Source organism: Camellia sinensis, chromosome 11 (assembly GCF_055761805.1).
Source record: "Camellia sinensis isolate YWXY chromosome 11, ASM5576180v1, whole genome shotgun sequence".
NCBI classification, from domain to species: domain Eukaryota; kingdom Viridiplantae; phylum Streptophyta; class Magnoliopsida; order Ericales; family Theaceae; genus Camellia; species Camellia sinensis.
In genome coordinates this window covers 43,228,655-43,236,802 of record NC_138971.1, presented here as the reverse complement: position 1 = coordinate 43,236,802, position 8,148 = coordinate 43,228,655, and the positions used below count along the sequence as shown (strand labels likewise).

The following is an 8,148-nucleotide window of genomic DNA, read 5'->3' as shown; positions in this document are numbered from 1 at the left end:
TTTTCTGGTGAGAGGGAAATAGATTTTAAACTGTTTGCTGTAGAATGTGATCTGATCTCGATACTACAAAAACACAATAATACAGATTATGCCCAGTAGTACCAATCCATTTTGTACATACACAAATCCTATACAAATTCAAGACCCAAACACAGCCTTAGTGCTTACATTTTCTAGCTTGGTGCTTTCCCAGTGACATGCTGCGCAATCCACCCCAAACCATCATACAGCCCATCTCCTGTGAGGGCACAGCAGGCTTGAATGTGCCAATCATGGTTCTTGATACTGTGAAGGGAAAGGGCATCGGTTATCTCGGCCGGAGTCATGGCATCCTTGAGGTCTTGTTTGTTTGCAAAGACGAGTACGACAGAATTTTGAAGATTGTCGTGTGGGAGTAGGCGGAAGAGTTCATCCTTCATAATACCAATCCTGGCTCTATCTGTGCTGTCTATCACTACAATCACCGCATGAGTTCCCCCGGTAATATGTTGCCCACGATGTCCTAAGTCTGTCTTGTCCGCCAAGATCCCAAACCTGATAAAACAACAGTAACAAACAGATTAAATCAATTACAGAACATCAAGAAGATAGTAAAGAGGGGCAGGAATTCAGCAACCAAACCAAGATGCATAACTCCCAAGGTCTATTGGATTTGATGATAGCAAACAATAATTTTTGCAAAACCTTGTTATCCGGAAGCTTAATTCTATCACCTGTGTCTAATTTGTTGGGTATGGAGAGTGAGGGACCTTAGACTACAAAAGAATATATTGTGGACCTAATCCATTACTAAAAGATGGATAGGGACCTTAGACCGATTTTCCCTAACAACAAATGAAGATTTTAGAGATACAAATTTAAAACTAAAAATTACTTTTTAAGACCAAATATCTTAATTTAAAAAAGTTTCACTGTTAAAATTATATCACTAATCTTGTTTGACAATATAAGAAATGTGAAGAAGAAAAGAAAAGAAAAAACTTCAAATATGTTAGGTACGAATAAATTTTTTTTAAAAAATAATGGAAATATTAGATGTTGGGAATGGAACAAGTGTAGAAGTAAAAGTCTAATGTCTCAGCCTAGTGTAGCCCGACTCGACTTGATTTTTGCCTTAAGACTAGAGCCTATGAGTGAACTGGTCCAGTTCAGTTTGGCCAGTCAACTGGCCAAAGCCCAAGAAGCCCAATATGTACATATATATGGGACTTGGGTACATTAGTTTTGAGTTGGGTAAACCTGACCCGAGATGGCCCCTGGTATGGGCAAAGGGAAGAAACTATGGATTATTTTGATATATGTGACAACTTTGTGTATTACAGTGGGGTGTGAGCTTGAAAGCAACAATAGTGAGGAATTGTGAAAAAATTTCAAAATGTGTATTTGTCTTAGCACTGTAATTTGTTTTTTTTGTTTTTGTTTTATTTTTATTTTTATTTTTGATAGTAAATTGATGTAATTTGTATTGTTAGTGGATCATTCTATAGCTCATAAGTGTAGATATTTTTGTCAAATCATGCATTTTTATTTTTATTTTTTGGTTAAGCTTACTTCCATTGTTTAAGTTGATTATTTCCAACACATTCCTAATACTGCCATTAAGACCTTTCATAATATGTAATATCTTAATTTAAAAAAGTTTCACTTTTATTTTTTTTAGCAACCACTATGGACATTTATTTAGCCATGAATTACTATTTTTTTTTTTTTTTTAGATTACAATTTTTATCTTAAAAAATTAACTTTTTGATACGAAATTGTTTTGTCCTAAAAGTGTTTTATTACTAATATTTTTAAAATTTTATTGCCAAAAATCATTTCCTTTTATACTTTGCAGACAATCTTTTCATGATGACTTATTTAATAATTGAAATTAATCTTCTAATCTTTTTTTTTTTAATAAAATTTTTATTTTTGAAAACAAAAAAATAAGTCCATAAAATCCTTATTATTGTGTTTTCCAACACGTTCCTCACACTGCCTCAATTACGCTGTATTTGGTTGGGGATATGGAAAGGGATTTGAAAAGGAAAAGGGAAAAGACGTGTGAAACTAGATAAAATATAGACATGTTTTATTCAAATTTCACATACCTTTTTCATTTTCCTTTCTAAATCTCTTCTCAAATCCTTCAACTAAACACAATATTAAGGTCTGTATAAAGTATTTGACAGAAAGAAGTGGAATTGTTTTGCTTGATAAAAAACTCCAGTGTTTATCCGAAGTAAATTACAAAACATTATGATACAGCAGCGCCACCATACTGGGAGTAAATGAGAAAGAAAGTTGGAGAACTCCCAAACAAACAACTATCACATATCTAATGAGAAAAATAAAACAAACAAAAAGAAAATTACATTGGGCATGCTATCCCACTTGCCATCCACATGCCCCATATTATTCTCTAGTTCTATTTTATAAAAATACAGTACAGAACATTTTTGGACACTTCACTCTTCACCTAAGTAGAAAATTGTAGGTTTTTTAGGTTCAGTGATCTCAACAGTCCCTTCCAGCATCTTAGCCACCTTCCCCATCGACGGCCTTGTATCTGGCCGATCCTGAAGGCACCTCATCGCTGTTTTCACCATCCGATTCACTATATCGAAATGAGCCCTGCTATCATAAGAGTGCTTAATCTGACGGTCCAAAATGTCCTCCGTCTTTATTTCTTTGAACACCTTCCCAAATGCCCACCTAGGAAAATATCAATCTTTACTTTCCATTTTTGATCCTTGCGTCTCATAATTCCTAACCCTGCTCACAATTTCCAACAACACCATTCCAAACTGTACACATCAGCTTTTGGTGTGATCGGATCCATCTTGACCCATTCGGGTGCCATGTTCCCACGGGTGCCCCGGATCGTTGACAGGCTAACCATGTCTTCCTTTTTCCTTAATTTGGCCAATCCAAAATCCGATATCTTTGGGCAAAAATCAGCTCCCAAAAGTATATTCTCTGGCTTGATGTCGCAATGCAAGACCCACGCTAGGCAGTCTTCGTGCAAGTAGGCAATTGCTCTCGCCACTCCTAGCTTAATTTGGTACCGAATGTTCCAATCAAGTATTGGCTTGTCCTCGAACTCTGCAACCGCAACCGCAACCGCAATCGCAACCGCAACCGCATCCATTTCATATTCAGATCTCGGTATTGGCTTGTCCTCGGACTCTGCAACCGCAACCGCAACCGCAACCACAACCATTTCATATTCAGAGCTCGGTATTGGCTTGTCCTCGAACTCTGCAACCGCAACCGCATCCATTTCATATTCAGAGCTCGTTGGTCTTACTTGCCTAGAAGAAAATAGAAACTTGCCTAGTGAACCATTGGGCACATACTCGTAGACAAGTATCCTCTGACCCTTCTCGGCACAAAAACCCCATAATCGGACCAAATTGAGGTGGTGCATTCGGGCAATAATAGTGACCTCAGCCCAAAATTCAGCATCACCACCCGTAACATTTTTCAAGCACTTCACGGCGACAACCCGGTGATCACCCAACTCTCCTTTATAAACATCCCCAAATCCACCTCTACCAACAATATTAGAGAAATTATTAGTGGCATCTTTGAGCTCGGCATAGCTAAATCGCTTGGGTCCACCTGCGGGTAAAAATTCAAGCTCGAGGGTCTGAGCCATATCCCTATACTTGATGTACTTCTTGAGAAAAGCCCAAAAGAAAAGAAATCCACTAATAAGCTCAGCAGCAAAGAGAGTACATACAATCGCAATATTCCGGGTGGTGGTATTGGATTCCTTGGGCGGATAAGGGAGGCTAATATTGATCGGGCACGTTGTCTCCATCAAATTCGTCATACCCGTGAAATTCGATTCGTCAGTTTCGGATTCATCAACCCGAAGAAACATAGCGGTTTCGGTACCCGGAGACCAATACCCATTTAGCAACCTTCCAAGGTGGGGCACACAATAACCAGTCTCATCATACTTGAACAAAAACCCTTGACAAGCCGAGTTGGATAAACATCGAGCTCGACAAGTTAAAAAATTCTGGGCATTAGGATTTGTTTGGTTCAACCCATTTGAATAGCTCATGTAGTCCAAACGGAGAAACCGCGTTTTTTTTGGGTTAGTCATTGGAATTTTGATTTCGCATGTTTGATTTCCAGGAAAATCGTAGAAACCCGGTGGACACACACATTTAGGATCGTTCACACCATCACTCATACATATATAGTGTACGAGTAAGAAATAATCTTCTCATATAATCCTGTTGATCAAGTCTGCGCTCCTCCAAATGTCGTCGCTTTACTCCCTGAAAACACAAACGTGAGCTAGCCGGCGGATGTGTGCCGGATACCTCTCCGATGCCTAAGTTAGCAAGATAGACAAATAGACAAAAGCTCTGTGTATTCGAGAGTCAAAGTTGTGTTACCTCTCCATAGGTGATGTTATGAGCTTTTATAGGTTCCGCATGGCACAATCCTTGTAGGACTCGTATTCTTTCATGTAGAGTCCTCCTAGGAATCACATTCCTAAAAGATAATACTAATCTTTTAACACCCCTCTCACTGCTTAAACCAAGTGAGATGGTTTTACCTCGGTAGTATGACAAAACGACCGAGCTAACATGGCCATGCTAAATTGGAAAATATGACCTAGCTCTAACTAGCTCGGTTGTCCCCTTCATAGATTGTATCTCGGCTTCACCTATTGAGACCGAGCTAACCATAGCAAGCTTGGGCCAAGCTAATCTAGAGCATGGTCTTGAGGAAAGCTCAAAACATCTTGACTCAGAATGGTATGACCGAGCTAACCATTGCCACTCTGACTGTGGTGACCGAGCTAACTTCAAGGCTCTTCTTGGACCGAGCTAACTACAAGGCCCTTTTACTCAGGCCTTTCTTACTGCGGCCCACAGAATGGCCCATTACCCAGCTCGGCCCAATTTACTTATAAATTACCCTCTCAATTGCCCCTTAATTCTATCTGCGCAGCATGATCGGGATTACCCGTTATCAGCCGAGCTAAAAAACTTTAGCCTTTCAGCCAAAATTCCGCCGGGCTACCGATTGGTTCGGTCAAGACGTCTTTTCAGTCACTGTAACTGAATCGCTTTCTATTCTCTTGGACACGTGGCCAGCTTCTATTGGTCAGATACAACTGCCACGCTGTCTTCGTACTTCGCAAAATTTGAACAGTCCTGTGCAATTTCACATTCTTCACTCAAAACCCTACTCTTCGAACCAGCCATACCACTATTCATCATCTTCTCTCCCTACTTTCTGAGCTTCCATTTTTCCTTATCACTGCATCTGCAAAGCTCTTTCTTGCGATCTTGATCTTCAAACTGTAAGTAACTTAATCTATTTCCTCTTTGTTTCGTCTAGTTTTTGTAATACGTAGCATAATACTCGTATGTTTTTCAAAGCACATATACCTTTTTTTACTTTCATTTTGCTGGGAAAGAACCATGTAAAAGAGCTATTATATTCACGAACACTCTGAAAAACGACACCTTTAATCCAAAATCACACTCCAACCGAACTAGGATATTGTTTGTATTTAGTTGCAAGCCTAGTCTGACTGGATAACCCTTCTGTAACCGGGATAAAACTTCACACCGTACGTGTAGTTTCAATAGGTCTAAGCACCTTCTGTCTCACTTTAGACGAGCTAGCGAACTGTATCAGGTTTGCGCAATGCCGCACTAGAAAGCCCCAACCACCGACCGAGCTATAACTTGGGGCTAAACCAGCCCCCTGACTTAGTCAAAGCCAAACTAAGAATGTTGCACCATAAGCTACAACCTGGCTACGAACTTCTCATTCCTTAACCGGGCTAAAGTCCCTTGCTCAAAACCGGGTTAAGAATGGATAGTATTCCATGTAGCCGAGCTAAGACAACATTTATTTTTCTTTTTTTTGCTTTTATCATGGTCCATCGATCTGTGCTTAACACTTTTTCCTTTGCACTTTGCAGACTGACTAAGTTGCCCAGGCACTCCTTTGAACGTCCAACCAAGATAACCAACGTCATCTCAGCACCAAGCTAGCACTCAACTAATTTATACATTATTTAAGACCTCATGGGTAAATATAGGTTTCTAGTAAGCTCACCAGGGCTATGACCGAGTTCCGAAGGGACTACCATATCCCTGATGATGTCCATCTTACCTTAGTCGAACTAGACACCACACCTTGGGGAAACCCGAGCTTCGTTCCCTTCACCCTTCTTTCTATTGTAAAAACTGGACTCCGATTCCCTGTACAGCCTCTTCTTTGTGAGTTCCTTAGACAAACAAACCTCTGCCCTACCCAGCTTTCAACAAACTCATACCAAATAATAAATGGTATTGCCGAGCTAAACCGCCGGCTTGGCATCAACCTCGATTTGGCCGAGCTATTTCACCAGTACTCTCTAGGCCAAAATGAGGACGGATGGGTTTACTATTTAAGAATAAGGCGCCATCGTGAAAAGATAATAAAGAATACCCCAGACAAAGATGTAAACGACGATAATTTTTTCTGGGTTTCTAGAAATTTTGAAGACCACGAGGCCCAGATCCCAGGCGACCGAATAAACTGGAACAAAGGAGTCGCCGGTATAATTACCTTGGCTTAGTCTCACATTTTTCTTTACTTCGTTGGCTTATGTTCAACTGTACTAACCGTTGTCTTTTTCCTTTATGCAGATTTAAACTTTCTAAAGTCATAGTATAGTTACCCAAACCTTAACGCCCTCCGCGCCGCACTAAGGTATCCCAATCGAAGTTGGGTCGAGTTACTCAACTTCGAGCTGACCTACCGATATAGCAGCAGGAGGAAGACCAGGGTGACCGACTTCCTCTTGGAGCCCTCTCCTAAACCTGATCCAACCTTCCCACAAATCAATCTTATCCTATTGACTGCAGAACAAGAGATGGCCAAAAAGAGAGCAGTAAGAGCTCTTATTACCGAGACAAACCAGGTCGAGGTACAACATGCCGGCCAGACAAATGAGGTCGTGGTAGCGCTCCCCACCTCTCAGCCGTCACCATCTCGGCCATGCAAGCGTGCTCAGACTTCCACAACTGAGCCACGCCTTGTTGACGAAGATGAAACCATCCTTCTAGAAACTACTCCACCGAGCCCTCAACTGGAGCGCTCTGATCAAGCTAGCTTTTCCAAGTGGGTGCCTAAGGTCACTGTAGACACCCCATTTTTTACCGACCTTAAGACTCAGACGTCACCGATTGAGCGCTTGGTGATGTTGCATAATGTGCTCGTTCAGAAGTTTTAGAGTCGCGGCCGTGAGCCCTGCCTCCGGACTTCCGAACCCTCTTCTGTGCCTTGTCTCGGTTTGCGAACCAGACTCGGTTTTCTCTGTTTCTTTTCCTGAGGGGAGGGAGAGGTCCCGTAGACCATCTCTCAATGTCCGTAGGCTACATTTGGTGGCCGTAGGCCATTTTTCCCATTTCGGAGTCCGGTTTCCAGTTTTCGGAGCCGTCAGGCCGTGTGCCTCGGTTCGGGACCACTTAACCATCTCCTATTGCTCTAATTTTTGGCATACTTCCTATTTGCTCCCTTTTGAGGGACACTGGGGGCTGAGAAGCCCACTTCGTGGCCGAATGCCACTTTCGGTGCTTAACAGCCCATTTTCGGGACCCCGAACTGCGCGTTTTGGCCCCCGAGCATTCGTTTTGTAACGGTTTTCGTTCATTTTTGGCAGGTACCTCTGTTTTATCACCGGGGAGGTCACTGAAGGGTGGGAGGCCAGCAATTGTTGCAGCAACCAGTTATACATCCTCCGACGCCCTCCGGCGCCCGTTTTTCGCACTTCCGGGCTAATGTTGAACATCTTGGGCCCATTTTCTCGAACTTTGAACCACATATTTGTGATGTACACACATGAGAGGACCCTAAAAGTTCATGGCCGGCCATTAATTCAACTTGACCCTTTTGACCCCCTCCTTCCAGGCTAATGTTGAACCCCTTGGACCCTTTTTCTTGAACTTTGAACCACATATTTGTGATGTACACACATGAGAGGACCCTAAAAGTTCATGACCGGCCATTAATTCAACTTGACCCTTTTGACCCCCTCCTTCCGGGCTAATGTTGAACCCCTTGGACCCACTTTCTTGGACTTTTAACCACAGGGTTGTGTTGTACACAGATAGGGGGACCCCACCAGTTGGTGGCCGG

The 8,148-nt window shown here is 42.0% G+C and overlaps 1 pseudogene across 1 annotated transcript; it reads right to left on the bottom strand.

The window, feature by feature from the left end:
• Positions 1 to 2,166: 2,166 nt before the first annotated feature.
• On the bottom strand, positions 2,167 to 7,215 carry LOC114292072 (G-type lectin S-receptor-like serine/threonine-protein kinase At1g34300; annotated as a pseudogene). The gene has a single exon (XR_014343816.1). The product of XR_014343816.1 is annotated as a G-type lectin S-receptor-like serine/threonine-protein kinase At1g34300 (transcript).
• Positions 7,216 to 8,148: the final 933 nt, after the last annotated feature.